The sequence below is a fragment of the Meleagris gallopavo genome, chromosome 11, assembly GCF_905368555.1.
Source record: "Meleagris gallopavo chromosome 11, MGAL_WU_HG_1.1, whole genome shotgun sequence".
Classification (NCBI taxonomy): Eukaryota; Metazoa; Chordata; class Aves; order Galliformes; family Phasianidae; genus Meleagris; species Meleagris gallopavo.
Genome location: NC_139414.1, coordinates 8,514,301 through 8,536,751, shown reverse-complemented (window position 1 = coordinate 8,536,751; position 22,451 = coordinate 8,514,301). Strand labels below are relative to the sequence as shown.

At 39.7% G+C, this 22,451-nt stretch overlaps 1 long non-coding RNA gene across 1 annotated transcript in view; it reads left to right on the top strand.

Moving 5' to 3' along the window:
* Positions 1–22,451, top strand: part of LOC104912564 (uncharacterized) — a 228,954-nt gene that overhangs the window by 35,609 nt on the left and 170,894 nt on the right. The window contains exon 8 of the long non-coding RNA XR_014885408.1: positions 11,395–11,495. This is a non-coding gene — a long non-coding RNA (uncharacterized LOC104912564). The remainder of the gene's footprint in view (positions 1–11,394; positions 11,496–22,451) is intronic.

Sequence of the window (22,451 nt, the reverse complement as noted above, 5' to 3'; positions counted from 1 at the left end):
TGGAAGATCTGCTTTGGCATACACTGGTGAGAAAAATAAAATTCTCTGGTAGCTTTATCATTGTAGTCATCATTCTATGGTGTTACTTCTGATGTAATCTAGCTACTGTCCTTCTTTGATCTTACTTCTGCCCAACTCAACAAACTAGGGCACAGCACAATGCAGTGAGATAGTGTTACAGAATTTTTGAGTATCGCACATGTCCTGGGGACAGATCAGTACAAAGCTGGTTGGAGAATTCTTTATGTGCTCCAGCTGCTTTAGCTTGTGTCAACTCATGGAAGAGACAGAGGAAAGCAGCTAAAATGTAGAAGAATTAATTTAATTCTATAAACAGTCAAATGGAACTTTTACTAGAGTCCTGCGTTAATACCTAACATGTTAAGTTGAAAATGCATCTTGTTTTACAGTTTTTTTTTTTATATTTAGACATGCAGCTTCTCACTGAAATTATTTTATCTGATGCGAACTCTTAACAGGTTTTCTTCCAAAAAGCCTACAGAATAAAAATGTCTAAAATAGTGCCTTTGTTACTGCTTCATCACTTAAAACAATGATCCATTAACTCCATGTGCTTCCTCCAATTGCAAACAGCATGCCCATGTTAATACTTACATAGGTCTTTGGTAGTTTAGAAATACTACTTGTCTTTAAAAAGTTGTGTTGCCAGCAAGGTGGGCGCTGGTTAGCTGTGTTGTGTTCTGAAATTCTCATTTTACTTTTTTGTTTATTATCTGGTTAGTTGTGATATTTTGGCAGGATCAGAGGAGAAGATAAGGTTATGGGAAGAGGCTGATGTTATAAGACCTTGCGTGCTACGTTAGATTGAGTTAGTAAAATGCGTGGCATTCTGTAAAGATGAAGAAGTCCATTCTTCTTTCTTTGTTAGCAGTTACTTTTGTTATAGAGCAGAGGAAAAGATAGTGCTTCTTCATACCCGTTCCTATCCCATAGAAGTCTATTCCTCATCTAAGATTTAGTGGTTGTTTATTCAGCTTGACATGATGTCTTGGGGTAGAATGACATAAAAGAAATGCCTGTGGAGGAAAATCCACTTGACCTTATAGGCTCGTACCCCCTTAAGTTTATCTTAAACCTCTAGTTTTCTGTTTTGTCATTATATCCTTTAATCCCTTCTCTCTCCATAAAAGTGCCAAGATGTCTCCAAGCCGCTTAGACTGCAGTACTTGTTTCCATCCTCTTACTTGGCAACTGATTTCATGAGTTCATTATTCTGACCCTCAGTGAAATAGTTTTGAATTTCCGGTATACACAATTATTTTGGGTTATGACATTTGACTTTTGAACCCCTCATCAGAATGCACCATTTAAATCTCTTCATCAGCTCTGCATGCTGTTAGTCGGTCAACTCAGTGTCAATAATCTTCTGGCAGCATTAGACTAGTCAGAATTTCTTCTTACGTCTTCTCTTGGAATGACTGCAGCAAAAACTGGGATCTTCTGTTCAGAGGGCATGATCTTTACACTGTTGTTCATGTTTTCCAGAAGTCACAGAATTGTATACAGCATATGAGACAGTTAGGTGCTATAAGAAAAGTAGAACTGAACTTGATTGTGCATTTTGTGCTCTCCGTCAATGTGTTGGACAGCATTGTGTTCTCCTTTGTGGCAATGGAAATAGTAGCACAAGCAATTTTTGTATATTCTCTGAAAGCAAAGAATATAACATGAGATTAATTCAGCTCTCTGGTACTCCAAATGTGCAGTCACTTCCCACATGCTGTAAAAATATTCTAGATGTATCTACTATTCAGAGCTTAAAACATCAATGATAAAACCAAACTAATTAAAAAGTAGTAGATTTTAATATTCAGAATATTTACTGCACATAGATACAATTCACCTGGTTTACTTTCTTATTTCTTTCACACATTCTGCCCTGAGGGTGTAGGGAGTAAAATAATATTAATTTTCCTTTGTGTTGCTTCATCTGTTTATTGTATTGATATCAAGTACTCCTGTAAAATATACTGGCTGCCCTGACCCACTTACTTTGGCCAAACATTAGTCTACCAGTAAACATCTTTAGGAAAGACTGATTTGATGGAAGGGAGTTTAATTGAAGGTGCTAAATGGACATACAGATGGATTCCCATCTGGAACTGTTTTGATGTTTGTGTAAAAGTTGATGATAATCTCCTAGAAAGTACTCTCAGCCAAAAAAGAGCAGAAAAAGGCTTACACCATTGAAGCGGTATTTACTGTTTTTTATTTCCTTCCTTAGCTTACTATCAGCCATGGGAATTTACAAGCTTTTAAACAAGGCTGAAGAAATCCAGGAAACCACAATGACAGATCCACTTGAACAGGCCATTTCATGAGAGTGATTTAAGAAAATACAAAATATTTTATATCAGAGCCTGAAGTTGTATACTAGAAACATTACTAATAATACAAAGTTCAGTGTAATAAAAGGACTGTTTCTAATGCACAGCTGGCAAACATTTGTTTGCATCAGTAGGTTTTTTTCACATGAAAGACATTCTAAGTGATTCAGTTCCCTTAGAGATGAGTGTAATTATAAATTTTGGGCATGTTATTTAAATAAGCAATTTGCTTTTCTCTTTAGATATTCATTTATAAACCATAAAAAAAAAAATCTGCCAAGAAAAATCTTTTTTTGTTTCTTTTTTTGCTATGCAAATATCAATAAGCATTATGTATGAAGTTTGATTGCATGAACAACAGGAATTGTTGATGAATGTGAGAAAAATATTCTTATTCTGAGTTTGTTGGGTTTGAAAGTTCTTGCTGCTATTTTGACCCGAAATAAGGTAGGATGAGCAAGAAAACCTTTCTAGAAGTATGTTAGTAGCTGTCAGTAAGAGCCAGGAAGTGCAGAGGCACTTTCTGAAAGGGGAAGGGGGGAGGGGGGGTAAGAAATTCCTTGCAGACCTCAAAGAGATATGTGAAAATAAAAATCTTTGGCTTGAGGTTAGGATAAGGATTCAGTGCTATTACTCTTTATTCTTCTTCTTGTGTTTTGTTTTTTTTTTTTTAAGTAAAATTTTTATCCCCAGATGTTCTTTTTCTTCTCGAGGAGAAATTCAGAGAACAGCATACTCAGATGGTTTCGAGAGAACTTTGGACTGATGTGTTCATAGGGAGCGGAGGAGTTAGTCCTGCGGTAAGCAGAGTTAACCCCACAGTACTAGCCCAGTAGTGGCTACCCACAGTAATCACTGTTAGAAAGCCTGTATGGTGTTTGCACACCTCTCACCAGTTGGAAGTTGTTTGCTATTGGATGGGGTTGTGCTTCTCCCCTGAGAAGTGATGCCTGTTCTCAAGAATCTCATCTTTTTATTAACGTGCTTATTTTCATGGCTGTAATGTTTCAATTGTGTGTTAGTTCTGTGATAACTTTTCAGAGCCTGACTCTGGGAAAGTGTCATATTCAGTACTGTTTTGTGCAGCTTCCATGGAAGCCCATGCAAAGTTTTGCTCAGTTACACAAGTGTTGGCCTGAGATTGAGAGTGGGTGTTGCTGAGAGCACAGGACAGGTACTGAGGCTTTCAACTGCCATGTTTCTCACACAATGCTGGAAAAAGTCAGACCTGATGTGTGAAGGGGCTTCACAGTGATATGTGAAAAGTCTTGGCTGGAAATTCTTCTGCATATGTGCCCACTCCCTAACTGTTAAAAGAGCCAAGTTGATCTCCAAATTTTTCTGCTCCAGAGACCTCTCTATCCCTGCTTCCCCCTCATCTTCCAATTGCACCAGAGACTCAAAGCTCTCCCCTGTCCCTTTCCAATCCTTCTCATCCTGGTGGATAGGGGGCGGAGAGGAGTACACTTATTTTTCTGCCCTAGGCTCAGAGCTAATTCAGAGTAACAACTAGTACACGTATTGAGACTAGGCAATAGAGGAGTTCCAGACCAAGAAAATCTTTTTTCTGCTTTCCATTTTAGAAAAAAATCAGGGGAAGAAAATCTGGAAATATGGCACTCTAGTGTGGATATGTAATCAGTGTGTTTACTTGTCCCACAGACTATTATTGTGGGTTGAGATGGAGAAAGAAAGTTGCCTGAGTGGTTTTAAGATCTTAAGAAGATTAGGAATAGCTGAACTATTGTAGTTGGTGAGATAATGCTGTTACACCTGAGCCTATGGATTTTCATGGAATCGTGCAATCATAGAATGGCTAAAGTTGGAAGGGTCCTCAAGGATCATGAAGTTCCAAAATCCCCTGCCACAGGTGGAGTTGCTAGTTGCTATATGAGATTGCCCAAGGCTTCATCCAACTTGACCTTAACCACCTCCAGGGATGGGGCATCCACAGCTTCTCTGGGCAAGCCTGTTCCAGCACCACACCACTCTCGTAGTAAAAAAGAATAATAATAATAATAATAAATTCCCCTAGCATTTAATCTAAATCTCTCCTCCTTTAGTTTAAAACCATTCCCCTCTGTCCTATCACCATCTACCCTACTAATTTTATTTCAGATTGCTTCTGGAAAATGCTCTTTTCAACTGTGCTGTACTTTCCTGACTCCCATGCTTAGTCTAAGTTAAGCTCGTGAACTGAACACTTTCCTTAACTGCTATTTGCAGGAGATAATAGTATCATAAGAAAACAATGTATGGGCAGTGATGCCCATTCCAAGTATATGTGGGTTTTTTTTTTTAGTAGACCTTCATTAAAAAAAAAAAAAGTTTTGGCCCAGATAAAAGCTCTCCAAACTATGAGCTATCTCTTTCAAGATTTTACTTTTGCTGGATCCTACAACGTGGTTTCTAGTACATTCAACATCAAGAGCTATTAATTTGATAGAATTGAGACTCTTTCCCTTAACACAGTGCTCCATTGCTTCCTTGTAAAAAAATAAATAAATAATAATAATAATGTGGGATTTTTGTAGGTTACATACAATCCTCAGGATTTTGCAATTTCATTGGAAGATGCCTGCATTTATCAACTAACTTCAGGCTTAATTAGCCTATTAGTTTGTCTTGTAACTCTGCATGCCCTTTAAAGTTTTAGTGTTTTTCCAAATGTTGCCTAGAGTATCATTTTGTGGATGCTTGGTGACAAATTCTTACTTTTGAATACAGTTTAAATAACTATTCTTACACAGAACCTAATTTTCTGTGCATAAAATATTATCCTGGCACCAAAGTAAACAGAGCTGAAATGGCTAGCGGGCCACAGCATAACAAATCAGAACGATTAGTCATCCTCCTTGGACGCAGATGAGTCACTTATGGTCAAGACACTTCTGGGAAAACTAGATAGCTGGTAAATGTATTACCAGCTGACTATCAAAGTCCCTGTGCCATACCAGGAAATGTTCCTGATTTGGGCAATACTTCTCTTCCTGCAATGACAAAAATAAACCAACTGCTTGAGAAGTCAATCTCCTTTCTTCAGTTCCTTGCTACCAGTTTTGGCAAGCCAAATAAATTGTTTCTCTGTGATGTTCAGTGTGTTTGTGGACTAACAACAAACTTTGTATTAAATGAATACTATTTGCAGTGTAACATGTGGCCTTCTATCTTTCTAGTAAAGAAGAGGGAGGGTTATCTTGTGATCTTTCAAAATTACTTTCTTTTGTCATGTTTTACTCTTGTCAAGCTTATCCAGACTGTGGCTTCAGAATAAACTATGTGCATTTTCTTCTATTGCACCGCATTCTATAATGATGTGTAGAATTAAAGCTTATGCTCTTATCTGAGTAAAGATCACATTTTGCTCCGCTATTGGGATGTACAAGCAGAAAACAATCTGTTTTACCACCTCTTTTTCAGTCTCGTAGTTGAGTGCAGGCATGAAGTGTGTTGTTGACTTGGGATTGAACAATGATGCTCAGTCTTTTCAATTTTTCTTAATCTGTGGTGGAATGATTCTCATCTTTTTTTTTTTTTTTTTTTTTGATAGAGCTGCTCTGCTGATCCACGATGCCCTTTGCCTGTTATTTATTTATAATTAACTACCCCCCAAATAAATCATTAACTCCTTGTATCTTTGCCTTTTTCATATCTTATTTCCAGCATCTCCAAATATGGCACAAACACGGGTGGCTTCAGTGAATTTTTCATGGCTTTACTCCTGATGAATTTACTAGGGAGTCTGCTACTTCCATCTTCTCCTTCCCTTCTATCTGCCTCTGCCTATTAGAATTTCCCAGTATAATGTGTCAGCTGGGATCTCTCGAACGCTGTGACCAAATCCAGGTCTGATCTAATTGTTAGTCTCCACCATTCACACTGCTGAAGTTTTGGGCTGTAACTACATTCCAGTGTGCTCCCTATCTCGTGTACACGTGTGTCAGAGGTGTAGTGCCACCCAGAGATCTGAGATGAATAGAGTTGAAAGAAGTGTTGTCTGGAAATGTTCCAATGACGCCAAATTGTACAAACAGAGATCTGTTGAGGCTGAAATGTTTGGAATTGCATGCATTTTTGCTGAATTGCTGCAGCTTTGCTAAAGAATATAATCTTGCACCTGGCACATGGCTATTTTGGAAAAGTGAGCTCAGTGTCCCTTGGAGTCTCAGATCTAAGGCTACTGATACAACCTGCCTGCACCAGGAGACTTTAGGTGCTCATCGTGGGGGCAGCTCATCTTGGGGATGTGTTCTGGAAGGTGGATTCCTTGAGTTTGGTGCCATGGTCAGCTTTGGAGCTGTAGATCTCAGAAGTTCCACGTGTGTAACTATATTCTTTGTAAATCTCCTCTACAGTGCCAAATCTGTAAACTGAACACATTTCTACCTCTGTACTGTGTGGCCTTCTTTGTGCTTGCTTCTTTCAAATTCCAACAGGACAGACATTTATAAAACCAATAATTGTGATTCGGAACGTTGCCAGTGAAAATACTTTTTGCAATTAGTGTTCTGTGAGTCATGAGCCTGAAGTTTGTTTTTGAATTAAAGGCTTTTTTAACTTACTAACACAATGTGACTGCACCTGTTGTCTCTTACAGTGATGGATGTGCAGCTGAAGACATGTTTTTTGGCATTTGTTTTGGATTTTTGTTGTTTCCATCTTCCATGATACATTATAGAATTTTGCAACATGTGGGCAACTTGCAAACAGAAAGGAAAAAAAAAATAATCATCAAATGATCTGGTTTGTAAGTACCAGTTATTTCCATGTGAATAACTTAGTGCAAATAGATAAAATGATCTATAACATTTGTATACACAGCTTCCCATTGCTCTTTTGGTCACTTTTGTACCTTGGCCAAATCTGTACTTTCTAAACCTATGAAAGATTTGTTACAGTTTCATAAGAGAAAAAGGTTTTTGTCACAAAAGTTTGATTATTCTACTCCAGAAGTAGAATATTCTGCAGTAGAGATGGAGGAGGATTTGATATATCTGGTTTAGATAGATGTGATTCTTAGTTTTTTTTTCTGAGATCTTCTTGAAGCTCAGTATGTGGAGATTGATGCCCCTGCATGTGGCAGGGCCTTGAGGTCCCTTCCAACCCTGGCACTCTGTGATTCTATTCAGAGAGCATGGCAATGGGCATTTTAGAAACCTTAAAGCAAGGTATATGTCCTGTGGCCTGTCCAAAGCTGGATAGGATTCCAAGCCTTCAAATAGATACATCATTTATATGTATCCTGGGAGATTCCAATGTTAAACTGATCCTAGTCTCATGATAAAGCTCTGTTAAGTAAAAAGACTTCAAAATGTAGGCCTATGGTATAAGGCATATTGATTCACTGTCTTCAAGTAAGGGTTGACTTGAAGATAAGTGCCCCCTAGTATATAACACATGGCAGGATTGAACAAATACTCACTTATTTTGTTTTCTTTGAAATGTTTACCTGAGAGCCAAGAAAACATGTTACAGCCATAATGGATACTGTGATACTGTTCTCAATGACATAGAAATTCTGGTAGTCTACAGAAACTGAATCTGACTGGTACTCTCCTTTGCCTGAACAGATAGCTCTAGTTATTGTGTACCATTATTATTTATTTCTACTCTTGTAGTTGTGAATGGGATTTCAGAAATGTAAGCGATAATGTCCATGTCAAAGAATAAGCCTGAAATTGCAATGCTCTCTCGGTCTTGAGGTTTTTCATTTGTTAAAAAAAAAATAAAAATCCAAGCACTCTATAACAAATCCAGGTAGAAGTATGCTTCTGGATTCATACATCTCTTTTGGACTTGTGTTGCAAAGAGAACTGCTCTAATAGAAACCATTTCCATGGAGATCTCTTTGTGGGATTAGGACTGTAAGCAAGCTGTGACAGAAATGCCAACTGTGACATAGGATTGCATGTCAGCACTGTGGGAAGACAGTGAAAGAGACTGGTTCCTGTGCAGCACTTCTCATTGATAGATTTTGAGTGCCATTTTATATGGGAAGATAGTGATATCCTGAGGCTGCCCAGCAGATAAGAGGCGCATCTGAGAATCATTTCCAGGTGTGCTGAGTCCCAGTCCACCTACCAGTGGACTGTCTGTGTTTCTACCTGGGAACAGAATGCTGAGTCAGCAGTATTTATTCTCTTATTTTGAATCCCCCATATTTTAAAGAGCATTCTGTGCCCAGGCCTCTTGCAAACTCAAAACATGTTGCTTAGTAAAGCCGGAAAATTTCTTTAAAGTTATAACACTTGTAAAATGCTATTTCTCAAACTTTGCCTGTGAAACTTGGAAGATGGTGGCCTCCTGGCACTGTGTTAGCTGTGGTCCCGTGTGCTGCTCCAGTCTCACTGATGATTGGCTTTGAGTGTGAAGTAAGCCTTGTGCCAGATTTCACCCCAGTGTCCTTGCTCTGAAGTTAATGGGTTTAGCAATATGAACTTGCTGCATGTTTCTCAGTCTGGAGCTAAACAGATTGCTGCACTTAAAAGCCCCACCACCCATTGCTACAAATCTATTAAACATCTCCAGTTAACTACACAGTCTCCTGCTTCATTCAGCAGCTGAGCATGTAAATTCCTGTGACCAAATAGCTGCAGTTAAGCGTTTTCACATGTGCTCCCACCACGCCCATCTCGAAAGGAGAAATCCCAGAGCAGCATTGCCCTGCAGGCAGCCAGCCAGCCAGTGACCAGGGCATGACTGAAGAGCAAGGTGCCCCTTGGGGCCTTGCCCTTCACAGAGAGCTCACTGGGAGCAGGGCCGAGGGCAGCTCAGGCGATACTGGGACTTCTGACTCTCCCTCAAACTCTTCTCCTGCCACTTGGAGCCGGAGGACGCAGTGGGAGGCCAGGCTGGCAGCCAGGCTTTGCCAGGACCAGACCCTGTCTATTGATGGGCTCGCAGTGGCTTCTCAGGCCCTGCACTGGTCACAGCTTAATGTTCCCAGGGATGCACCCTCCCACACCCCGCAGCCCCACCGCCATCCCAGCTGCATGTGTGCAGCAGAAAACTGCTTTTATTTTTCTGCCTGCCAGGCTGCAGAGGGGCTGTTACTCAAAATGAAGCAATACGTATCCTGGCAGGAAACACTGCCATAGCTCTGAAGGCTGCAGAGCTTCTCTGTCTGCCCTGCCATGCCCTGCCCTGGCGGCCGTGAGGCAGGGCCATATGTGCCCACTGCAGCAGCATGCTGCTGGCACCCAGCTGTGCAGAGGGGCGGCTGGGCCCAGCACTGACCCATGGTGAGGCAGTGAGTACCAAGGCGCGCTGCAGTGCTTGCTGAAGGTAACTGGACGCGTTAGAAACAAAAGGGCTGTGTCTCCCTAGTCTGGAAGCAGGGGCCGGAGAGCCCCGTGTGAAAGGCAGCGGTTAATTTGAAACACAGGCAAAAATAGCAGCGGTGCTGGGAGCGTGTTTGCCTTGGCTGCTCCAAGCCCCGCGCCACTGCACTGAGCAGGCCCCTGGCTGCCGTCCAGGCTGTAATATTTCCTTTTGCTGTTGTTCATAAAGGCATTCAGGAAAACAATTGAGTGCAATGAGTGCCTTCCCGTTCCGGTGGCGTGTGAGCCTCCAGCCAGCGTGTGCCCAGGCCCCGAGGGCCCTGCGTGGCCCAGGTGGTGCTGGGGCTGCTCTGCCCCGTACAGCGCTGCAGGCTCTGTGAGAGCTGCCTTTTGAAAGCTGTTTCTCCCACCCCTCAAGGCACAACAGGATTTCTCCTGGCAAACTAAAGGAAATGTCACAGGCATATTTGGGGGTGGGGGTTATGGGTATGCAATTTAAAAGGATTTATCGATGCCTTATCAAAGCTGTTTCTTTTAAAGTGAGCTGATAGCCTGGGTGAAAGCTGCAGTGCTGTGAAGATGATGGTGTGGTTTTCCTCTGTGGGAGGAGGAGTACATGTAGCACTATGGGGCACCTTCATAGTGGGATTTATCTAAGAAGCTGTGTTGAATGGGTTAGTTTAAAATAAAACAGCCATTCACCTTACACAGTTAGTTATGTGAGTATAAAGTCTGTGCAAAAAGCAGGCCTCAGGCTACTGAAGATGTCAGCTATGAGAAGGAAATCATATGGAACGTAAACTAGTAAGGACAGAAATGCTCAATTTATGGCGTTTGCATTACTTGAGGTATGGCAGCAATAAACACGAATGCAAGGGAATCTTGACAAGCCTCTCCCTCCTTGTACATGTACCACTGCACCATTTGTACTGGGGCCAGCCAGGTGCTGAGAATGCCACGTCATACCTAAAGGGAGCTCCGAGGCTGCCAGGGACTTCATAGAATCCTGGCTCTTACTATTCAGCACTTGCTGAAGTGCTAAAACACCACCAAGTGAAGGACAGCAGCTTGACATCCTTACCTGAATTGGAACAAATCTGTCAAGGTCATGGTTAGGGTTGTTAATGCCCTGATTCACTGCTGGAGTGTAGTCTTTGTTGTAGCTGTGACAGGACAAATCTCGATGTAGAGAAAGCACCTGGCTAGCCTTGTGCTGACTGAGTTAATGGAAAGTGAGGTCAGCAAATCCTGGACTGATGACAGCATCTATGAGGCTGATGTTTCACATCTGGGATGACCAACTGTGGTCCAGGAATTAAACCAGGCCACAGGGTGTTTTTGTTTCTGGCTCTTGGGAGCGTTGGCCTGTTCACATGAACGCTTCTAGGGGCAGGAGATGATGTGTAGCTTTCTCTCCTTAAAGATAGAGAAGCTGGGAGCATGGCAGTTTTCATCTAGTGCAGTGTAGCCCAAACGTTTCCTTTGGTGGTCATGCCTGCAGATTCTCTAACTGAACAAAGGAGTTCTCTCTGAACAAGTCAGCCCTCCATTTTTTAGCTTAGCACTGATTGTGGTGACTAAGGTGCTGGCACTCAGAACTATAGCTAGTTAAGGGGATAATCGGTGGCAGGATTGTGGGGATAGAGGACCAGAGAGCTTTGTGATCATTTGTGTAAAGCTTGTTCAACCAGCAACTAAATGTTTTGGTGTCTTTGCTCTAAAGAACATTTTATATTATGGTGACCTTACGTTTATTGCTTTTCCAGGTCATTTGAGCCTTGTCTAGACCCGTGCCTTTAAAATAAACAAACTTCAGAAAGAAAATCAATACCATAGGTGGAAGAGTTCATGCATTTCAGAGCCTCAGGTGAGCAAGATGGATTGTGTTTTAACACGTGAATCTGTTGAGGTGAATGCTGTTGGGGCATTCAGTTAAGTTTTTATTCTGGACTTCAGCAAATGAGATAGTTCTGACCTAAGTTTCCATGACGATCTGACATGGTGAGCCATTACAAACATGCTTCTATATGTTCTGATGGTGGGACAGGCTGCAGAGGAGTTCTACGCTGCTACACATGCTGAAGGATGAGGTGCTCTCCTTAGCTGAGTACAGCCCAGACAGACTAGGAGAGGAGCAGCTGCCTGGGCTGCTACATAGAAGTGAAAAATGGAGATGCAAACCTTGGCTGTAGCATGTTTGTAGCTATTGCCTGGTTTCTTGCTTTGGGGAAAAAAACTGTCTGCTAGGTGAAGCCTTGCACATGCTGATATGGCACATTCACTGTTGTTGTAACTCAAACTCTTTAGTGATCAAATTTAAAGGTGATTCTTAGTTCAGCAGGCATGAATGCTAAAAGTGTAACTTTGAATAGTTAAGTCGTGCCTCTCATCAGAATCCTGTTAGAAGTGGGTTGCGCAGAAGTGACTATTGTGATTAGCATAATCTTATTCTTTTGAGCTAGTGCTCACCTGACATCTTGTTACAGACATTTGTATTGGTAGTGGGAAGACTATAGCCTTATGGGCAGGTTCAGTGGTTATACAGGACAGAATTCATATTTCCACTGTAGCTGATGATAATACCTTTGGCATATTGTGGCCAGAAGATACATTAATTATGCATTCAGGTGAGCAAATACATTTCCACTTGGAGGGATAACCATGGGATTTGCTGGTGTGAGTAGATACTGCTTGTTAAAAAAATTCTAGGAGTGATTTGAAGTCCAAAGCGAACATCTGCCCACAGCCTCTTCTTTGTCATAGCCAAGTAGTTGCAGAGGTCCCTTCATGAGTCCCAAGCTATCCAAGGTGGATTAACTTCTATTCTGGGGATTCAAAACTTTGGAATTAAAAAACTAAATGCTAGAGATTGTTAAAGTAAAAACCAGCATATACTCAATGTATACTCAAATTCAGCTGATCCCTTTCGTGTAAATAATTTGGGCAAGTCCTTTGCGTTTTTTGCAGGGTCTTAAAAGTGTATGTTGATTGCTTCTTCTCTTTAATGCTAGCAAGTGATTTATACTATTTTGTGTTTCAACATTATTCTGGCAGAGTAGGAACTTGAAATTTTACCTGGAAGTAAAGAAGTCAACGAATAGTCCCTTAGCACAAGCTGCAGTCTGCAGGTGCGTTTTTCTTCTTCCGTATCAGAGATGAGTGGTGGGTATGTGCTACCTCATGCAGAAAAACTCCATTGTTCTTGTTGCTGATCAGATTGGAGGAGGATGCACTGCACGTTTCTGTTTGGGGCAGAACTGCTCCAAACAGGTATCTCATATCTAGCAGTACCGAAGAGGAGTTTTAAAGGACAGTTCCCCTGAGTGTCAATGCCTTTATGGTAATTGAAGAAACGCTAGCAACCGTGTTTCAGTTGCAGTGAGTTTGTAATGTTCCTTAACCTCTGTGAAGTTTTTCTAGAAGTTGCGGCAGTCCATGAAATGGGCTTGTTTTTTGGACCTATAAACTCTGAATTCAAACTTTATCACTTTTGGAGCTCAACAGAGCACAGAGTTTGATTTTATTCACAGAGCTATGGATCATTGCAAATCGCTTCCCACTATTTGACAGCTTCCTTTTTAGAAATTTCAACACTCTAGCTATCTGCCTGCAGCAGTGTATGATTCTAATCACTGCTATGATTTCATAATCCCCCTTTAATTCAGCAAAAATTCCAGGTTATCAACATATACGATTTGTATTTGGGCAGAACACAGTGCTGCACGTTCTTCCTGTTGTCAGGCTTTTAGGTTTTGTAGCGGAAAGATGCATATTGTTAACCAGAGGTAATTTCATAGTTTATAAATATATGCAACTATTTTGGGTTGCAGAGATGACATTCCCCTCAATGAATCTACGAAGGAAAGCTGTAGACTTTAAAGCCAAATTCAGCAGGAAGAAAGAAAATTGCTTCCATATATCTTCTGTATGTCATTAAATGGAAAATGAGATAATTCTTCTGAACATCTGAAAACTAAATAGAGGTCTATTCTCCTCTCAGTTTCTGTGGATAACTTCAGCTAATTTTTGTGGCAGTTATGCATGTTGATGGGAGAAAAGATGCCTCAAGTAGGATGATACAGTATACATATATTACTAAATAAAATGCTCATTTTACTTAGGATAATCCTTCTTTGTTCCAGATGTATGTATGCATTCCTCTTACAGCAAATATTTCAGTTGTCAGGATGACTTGATACATTTGTTCTTTGATGTCAAATCGAGTTGCATCACTGTGGAGTGGTTGCTACAGAAACCCCAGCTTGGTTTTTACATGTATTGAGTTCAATCTTTTTTACTTAGAGAAGCTGGGTTTGAATTTTCCTGTAAAGAAGCTCTCAGTAAAATGGGTGAAACCTCTAAAACTGCAGCAGTAAGCGTGGCAAAAATACCCAGATAGTGAGATCAGAGACAATAAGGAAAAAAGCAATTTAAAGTCCAACAAACAAAGTCTATCTCTGGATAAAATGCTCCCTTTTGTAATTGAAACCAGAGCTAAATTAGATCAATACCAAAATATTAAAGTGTGCCAAACCTGTTTTCTGTAAGCTTTGCTATAATTGGATTCTGATGTGAGAGATAGCTTAAGTAGGCAAAGTCAGTTGACTCGAGACCATGATTATTCATAGAAAAAGCTCCCTGCTAAGGTGTACAGTACTTTTATCTGGTGTTTCTTGAAGAGTTAATGCATTTGTCCTTCCCCTGCATGCTGATACATTTGAAGTCCATATCTTGCCTACAGTAAATCTCCGTCTTGCTTAACAAGAAACTATTTCACTGTATAAGCAAAGCATATTGACAACAGATTTAACCCAGACAACTCGGCTTTATTCAATCAGAAGAATGCTGGCCTGGTTTCAGGTTTCTGGGATCCAGGCACAAAATGGACATGCCCCAAGTAGAATCCATTTGTTTTCCCATGAATGCACCTAGTAGGAGGTCAAATAAAAATAAATATTTTGGCTATTCAGAACAAGATAGATTACTGGAGTATTGTGATTCAAACTGGAAATGTGATTACAGCAAACAACGGTAGCATCAGAAATATGTTCTGGTGAGAATAAAAAGCATTGTGTTGTTTTTTTTCTCTCTCTCTTTTAAACTGGGGTTATACCTTGTCGTCACTAATGAGATTTATGAGAATATCTACATATATCTTAAAGCTCTTCATCTCTTCATAGAAAGCATTCTGTTCAGGAGTTATGGAAAAATAACCTTTTGTTTAGCCTGATAGAAGATTTTTTAATGTAGAAACAACTTATACAAAAGAATAGTTTATGGACTTTCCCTGTGATGGTAAGAATAAATAAATTTAGATCCAATATACCAAGGGCACCAGATTCTCTGTGGAGTTCCACCAAACAATGGAATAAATTGTGCAAGGGCAATTTGTCCCTAATGTTTTTGGCTATTTGATTTTGTTGAGGTTTTGCCGGTGTTATTCAGATATTCACTGTAATTTATACTGTAGTGTGGAAGAAAACCTGCATACTTGCCTGCAGGGGAGTGAATGCTCACTGAAACAATCCTTTGAACATAATAAAAATGAAATCCCCAGGTAATAAAAAAAAAAAAAATCCCTAGCTTTTATGAATAATGCATTGGTGGAGCAGGAGGGGAGGAAATGCTTTTAAGATTTATTTCCCCCCACCAAACCTGTTGGCAGAAATAAAATCTAGGTTGAGAATGGTTTCCTATGCTTTTTTTAAGGGTTTGGCCTAAACGCTGAGACACAACCAGACACTAAATAGTGGTAACTCTGATTTATGCCTTTGTTTGTTTGTTTGTTTTTCAAGTCTGTGGGTGTCTCCCCCTGTGTATTGACCATCTGGTTGTGGGTTTGACTGCTTGGGATGTGCCTGGCATGCTGAAAAACAACACAAAACACAAAATTGCAAAGCAGTTTGAGGCCCACTGAAGATGGCTTGTTTGGGGTCCTGGGTGAGCTCTGAGAGATAGCAGGTGTTGTGATGGGAAATTCGGGATGGCAGGGAGGATTTCTTTCTTCAGCTGTTAAATGCATGGGAAATACTAGAGAAAGACTATAAAAATAAATTGTACTTATTGAGGTATTACTGAAATTGATCACTTTTATGTTACTGTCTCAGTAGAAAGCCTGTTTGAGAATTTTTAATGTGTTTTGCCCCATAGTGGTGGTTCAAACTCAGTGCTGGAGGATGCAGACTCAGAGCTGTGTTACGGTTGTTGAACAGCCTAAGTGAATCTTATAAATGGAGATTCAGTACAGTTCCCACAAACAAGTGTCCCAGTTGTGAAAACTGCCACGGTACCCAGCACTGCACTAATGACTGCTGGCAGCGTGCAGCCCATGCTCCGCAGCCATTGCAGAAATCCTATACTTTTGCCGTCATTATATCAAGTGACTTGGACATGCTTTGGTTTCCAGTTCTCTGTCACTGAAATAATTGCTCTGTAGGATGGGAGAAAAGGAAGAAATCTGACAGTTCCCAAATTGAGAATACTGGAGGAAATTTCCGTAACGTGTGTGAGGGTACACAACAGGCAGCAGAGAATCGGTTCTCCCAGGATTTGATTTCAGAGAGTCAGAGCGGATGTGGTGCTCTTACAGCCAGTTAAACTTTGAATAATCCTTTCAGGAATAAAATATATTTTCTGTGACTATGACGGTGCCAAATCATTTTAAGTTGCCAAAAAGCTGCTTTGGAAGGACTTGAGGAAACCACAGCTGGGAATTGTGTCACAGATATAAAATGAGATTTATTTACTCTTCCACATCCAACACTGAAATAATAAGGAAGACAGGAACAGATGAAAGAAGCATTTGCCTTTTTTTTTTTCTTCTTCTCTTTTACAAATTTTCTTCCTTCTTTTCTAATTTAATTTACTTTATATAGAGTTTCTGTAGAAAATGCACATTTTCAACAGTGGCTTAAACTTCTTCTCACTAAGGTCATTGGCTAAATGATACCAGGAATGATTCTACTGGTTCAATTTGTACTTTGGGGGATAGGGAGGGAGAGTGCATGTGCTTGGCAACTGTACAGCATCTCAGGGATTTCATAGTGCCATATTCTGTGGGTGAGCCTGTTTCCAGGTCTGTGTTCGCTGTTGCTCTTTTCTGTATGCTTGCTCTGCCTCTGGGCCCAACTAATTTTGTTGCCTAATGTTGGAATTCAGGTGGTACCTGGGAACTTCTACTGCCACAAATAACATGTTTATCACCATGATATTTAAATGCTATTGAAATACTTATGTATTTTGTGGGTTGAGAACATCCTTCCTTGTTCTAAGGATATTTGTGGATTGCCTCTATTTCAGCTTTCTCTGTTGGACAGTGCTTTGGAACTGTAGCTGTAAAAACCTTGTGGGTTTTGCTTGCATATATATACATATATACCTAATATAGACCCACTCCCGCAGTTCTGTATCCATGGAGCCTAGATTTTTTTTTTCAGGGTAAATTAAAAAGAATCAGAACTGCAGATGATTGTTTTTATATGTCTACTTTTAGGTGTTGCTTGTATTTGCATAACTGACCAAATGATAGAGTTAGGAGGATGTACTATGTTCTCTTCTGATTTTCCTTATCTGTCTTACTGATACACTACCAAGAAACCTCTTTTCTATCCTGCTGTAGCCAGAAGCTTTTGTAGACCAGAGATTATAGGGAATATTGTAATAATGGTAATCTGAAAACATAATACAGCTGAATACAGTGTATGTGTGTGCATCCTACCTCATTGTATTCATTTGTGTTTCCAAAAGTATTAGTCCAATAAATTTTGTATTCTGGTAATATGAATTATTTATTAAAATACTCTGGCTTTGCACACCAAATGAAACATTAAAAAGCAATGATTCTTTTTTTCCTCTAATGAATGCCCATTAAAAATAGCAGTTAATTTATTTTTGAGTAACTGATTTAAACATTTGACAGGTATCTACTTTATGAACAGCAACTGCCAAGGGAGGAAAAAATGAGGCAGAGCAAAGACATGTAAAAACTGCTAATTGTTGTAGATTCCACACCACTGGAAAAGAAGTATGGAGGGCATTTTTCTACAGAAATGTAGAGACAGTGGGAGTGTTGGAAAGACTCCTGGAATAGTAGGAAAGGTCTTTTGAACCATGAAGACATTTTTAAGGAATCCCTGAGAAGCAATAGAATACTTGTAGGGACAACATGGAGTACTTTGTAGGATCAGGGCTTTAGGATTGTATCTATTTCATCTGGTTACTTTGTGACACATGCAGATGTTTCTGTTAGGATTTGTGTGAGTAAATGTATAATTACTGAAGCATCATTTCTATAACCACTGTGCAAAAGGTATGTGCAACCATTTCAGTGAAGTTCTGTCTGCTTCTGTGGGATGTGATGTCCTGTTTTATGGGCAGCTATTCCAGCAGTTTTCAATTAAGAACTTACTAGAGATGCAGATAGGGTTCTTGACACCTGCGTTGAACACTTCAGAAAAGAATATTAAACTGACAGATGAGCAATGTCTCCATTTTACTGTGCTGCATACTGACACATACTCAAGACTAGACCATCCAGAACAACTGCATGGAATGAACACAAGTCTAGTAAAGTTTAGCTGATCTTTTCATGTAGCAAAGGTGTATGTAGCCTCAACGTTAGAAAAGGAAGTTGTTTGCTTTCATTTTAATTTTTATTTTTTAGCTCATACTGCATGCATAGCATCTTTAAGCTTTGCAGGCTTTGGGTCACCCACTGAGTGTTTGCACCGAATGTAATCGGTTTAACTTTCCCTCTGGCTTTCATAGCTGTAGTTTTGCCTCAATATTATTATGAGGTGGATTAAGCACTTTCAACATTAACAACAACTTCGTTGTTTTTTCCAATCAAATATTAGGTCTTAGCATTTTTTTTTTTTTAGTTTTTTGCTTTAAAGCACTTACTACTCATAGAGAGTTTGGGCTTCTTTTTCTTGCTTTAATTTTGAAGAACAGAAAATACTGCTTGATTAAAGTATTAAGATTTTTAGGCGTGCTTTCCTTCTCTCCTTTTGTGGTCTTGGTTAAGCTTTATTTTCAGAATCACTGCTTGAGTAGGAAAATTCAGATTCAGAATGATACAAAAGTATTGGAGCTGTTTGAAGAAAACATCCTAGGTGATAAAACTCTTTCAGGGACGGTACTCCATGTGGTAGGATGAAAACACAAAGAACTGCTCATCTTTATCTCCAGTTACTAGAGGAGTGCATGAATAAAAGCTTGTGGTTTTCAGTTTTTCATTAGGCATTTTTCACCGAGCAGGGAAAGTGTTAGAAGACTGGGTTTGTTGTTTGCAGTCCCTGTCTTGAACTCATCACAAAAATTGAAAGGTGCCTCGTGTTATCTTTGAGAAAGATGAGGATTAACAGATACTTGAGCTATTATATTTTTATGTTGGCTATCTCAGTAGACTAGTTTCTAGTTTGATACCTTTCTATTTATCATGGGCTTCCAGCAGAAGTGCTTAGCTCTTTTTAAATCACATAATGGATTTTCTTGCTATGATTTTATTAAATGATCTTTCAGTGAAGTTTTGAACTTCATGATATTCATGACTTTACTAGATGCCAAAGATAGCAATTCTTGAAACTGTGGATTTTGATTTAAAATATTAACAAATTCCTTGCTGGACCTAATACATCTTCTGACAGAGTGCTCCGTATTCCTATTCCTTATGGTGTTGAGTAAAAGATCCTGGATAAATTACTTGTGTGCTGTTCTCACATTTTAAATTAGCTCCTTGTTAGTATGACCAGCAGAAGCTCTTCCAGTAGTTTTGGAGACTTTTCTTGCTACCATTTATCACTGGCTTCTGTAAACTTGAAACACTCTTGGAAAATGTTTTATTTCTACGTTGCTTTTCTGTTTCCTTGAGCTGAGCAGATCTATGGATATTACAGAATCACAGAATTGCAGGAGCTGGAAGAAACCTCGAGAGATCATTGAGTTCAGCCCCCCCTGCTACAGCAGGTACTCTACAGTAGATCACAAAGGTAGACAACCAGATAGGTCTTGAATATCTCCATTGAAGGAGATGCCACAATCACTCTGGGCAGCCTATTCCAGTGCTTGGTCATCCTTGCTGTAAATAAGTTCTTCCACATGTTTGTATAGAATTCTTCCTATGTACAAGTTTTAGGCCATTGCTCTTTGTCTTATTGCTATGCATCACTGAGAAGAGCCTGGCCTCATCCATTTGCCTTCCACTCCCTTTAAGATGTCTATAAACATTAATCAGATCCCTCACTCCTCGGCCCTCTGTTCCCCAGGTTACTCAGGCTACTCAGTCTTTCTTCATATGGGAGATACTCCAGGACCTTTATCATCTTTGTGGCCACCCACTGGACCCATACAATGAATATGCTATATTGTAATCGGCCGCCTTCTTGGGCCAACGATAGGAATACGTTGTCTTCCTTTCCTTCATGCTTCTCTATTATTTGAATCCTTCAGATTTAGTGTAGTTACAGCGTATTCAGTGTTTTATAATAGAATGCTTTCTGAGAAATAAGGAAATAATAGCCTTTTAGTTCTGTTGTACTGACTGTTGGTATCCTAGAGAATGTTGGAAGAGAAATGCTAACTTGGATACTGGAGTAGATTTCCTACTAGGTTTGTAATTCTGTGAGCACAACTTAGAGAAAAAATATATATATTTATTCATTTAGATAGAATGCTATTGGAATTTGTAGAACATATATTAATTTGAATTTGTTTGAAAATATTATAAACAGATCTCTTCTGTGCATATAATGAGTGTGAAAAATGAAAGCAAAAACTGCACTGTAGCCTGGACTAAATACTTGAGTTTTTTTAGTTTTCATAATAAAACAAGTTTTGTTATTACTGAAGCATGAAAAAAAAAATAAAAACTACTAACTTCCTCTTTTAATTTGTTATATCTGCATTATAAATCAGAGTGCTATTTGGCAATTTTTCAAAAAATACATTTGCATCTACACAGACAATATTTTATGACACTTCAGCTTAATGTATCTTAAATGGTGGATTAATAAAGTGGTTTAAAATGGAAATAGAAATAGCGTCTCTAAAGAAACTTATAATGATTATTTCTAAATCTTTAGGAAGTTAAATAAATATTTGCTTAGGGAAATATGTAAAGGTTGGCATTATTTTTCTAAACAGTTTCCGTAATACCTGTCTGCCGTGCTGCGTGTTTAGGGAAATGAATTGATTCTTATGCCAAAAGGACCAAAAAAAGATCAGCGACCCAAAAGGTAACACTGACCAGTAATGAACAGCAGTCCTCCTAACGATCAAAGAGAGCATCTCTTGGATAGTGAAAAAACAGGCAAAAGCATTGTCATTTCTAAACACTGGAAGGCTGACTATTCTAAAGCTACTTGCAAAGGAAATTCTGTCATTTAAAAGCACATAGGTCCCAATGGAGCTTCATTTGACATTTTGTAATAAAACTATTCAACTGTGTTTATGGAAAAACAGAAACTGTGCACTACTCTGATGTTCTGCTCTGCTCTATGTCATAAGGCTAAGAGATCATGGTTAGCAGTCTGTAGGGGTTTTCCTCTATAGTGGCAGAGTCTGATTGCTTGAAAGGTAGGGAACCATGCAGTCTCCTCAAAAAAAAAAAAAAAAATCTTCACAAACATTGTAATCAAACTTAATATTTGTTAATTTTAAAAAGCAGATACTGAATGCTTCCTGTAGACCTTTTTTTACCTCTGGAGGGTACTATGTTCAGTTTGCAATAGAAGCTTACGTTGAGGTCTGTGTTGCTTTAAAGCTTGTCTGGGATAGCAGTTCTCAGTGATCAAAGTTTACCTTCAATCTCACTTGCTGGCAGGAAAATAATGCACTACTAAGATGAGGTAGCCAGCAAAACATCACAAAGAATCACGAAAGATGGAATATGTCAGTTCTGGAATGGCAGTTTGCAGCACGTTTTAAGCCAAGTGAATTTGCCAGAAGTGCAGTCCTTCGCCTTGGGGGCACGTAGTTCCCCATCTCTGTGCTGCTGAGAAAGAGTTTTCCTCACTGTTTGCATCCTGCAATGATATCATTCCTTTTCCCTGGAAGTTGTACTGAAGCGTCATTTACTTTCTTTGCAACACTTCAGTGACTTGCTTACTTCTAGGGGCAGTCAAATCCTGATTATAAGTGGACAGATTGGCCACTGTGGCCTGAGGAGGCCTCTTGGCTGAGAAGACCATGAGGGCAGAACTGTGACTGGTAACCAGCTGCTCTCAAGTGGGCTGAAACTGTGCTGATCTGCCTGTCTGACCTTCTTGGAAAGTGAGTATGAAAGCTTTTATGGTATATGACAGCCCAACAGTGTCCAAAATGATGGAAATTCTGTCCGGATTAAGCCAGGAGCATTTTACATAAAGACCCTGTGGATGAAGAAATCTTTTCTTTCATAGGTAGGAAAGTTAGAAGGTACGTAACCTTCTAAAGAAGCATTTATTTACCTGATGTAGTTGGTGGGGCAGGGAATCACAGAGCTTCGATGCTCTGCCATGCAGAAGGAGCAGTGCTATGCCTCATGGCTAAAGGAGACTTCAGGATGCAGGAGGGAAAAATAGAAACAGAGAATGAAAATGGTAAATGAAAATGCAGATTGGAAGAAAAGAATTTTGAAAGTATTTGAAGGAAATTTGGTGCTGATGTTTTGCCACTTGCTTCTGCATCTAATTGACCTATCTGATCTTGCTTACTCTCCCCACATTGCGCAGCTGCTAGTGTGGCTTCCAGCTCCCAAAAGAGTGCATAAAGGGCACATTTTTTTTGTACACTCAGCTTTCCAGACACATGCTTTACAACGGGAACACCTGTGTGTATCTGAGCA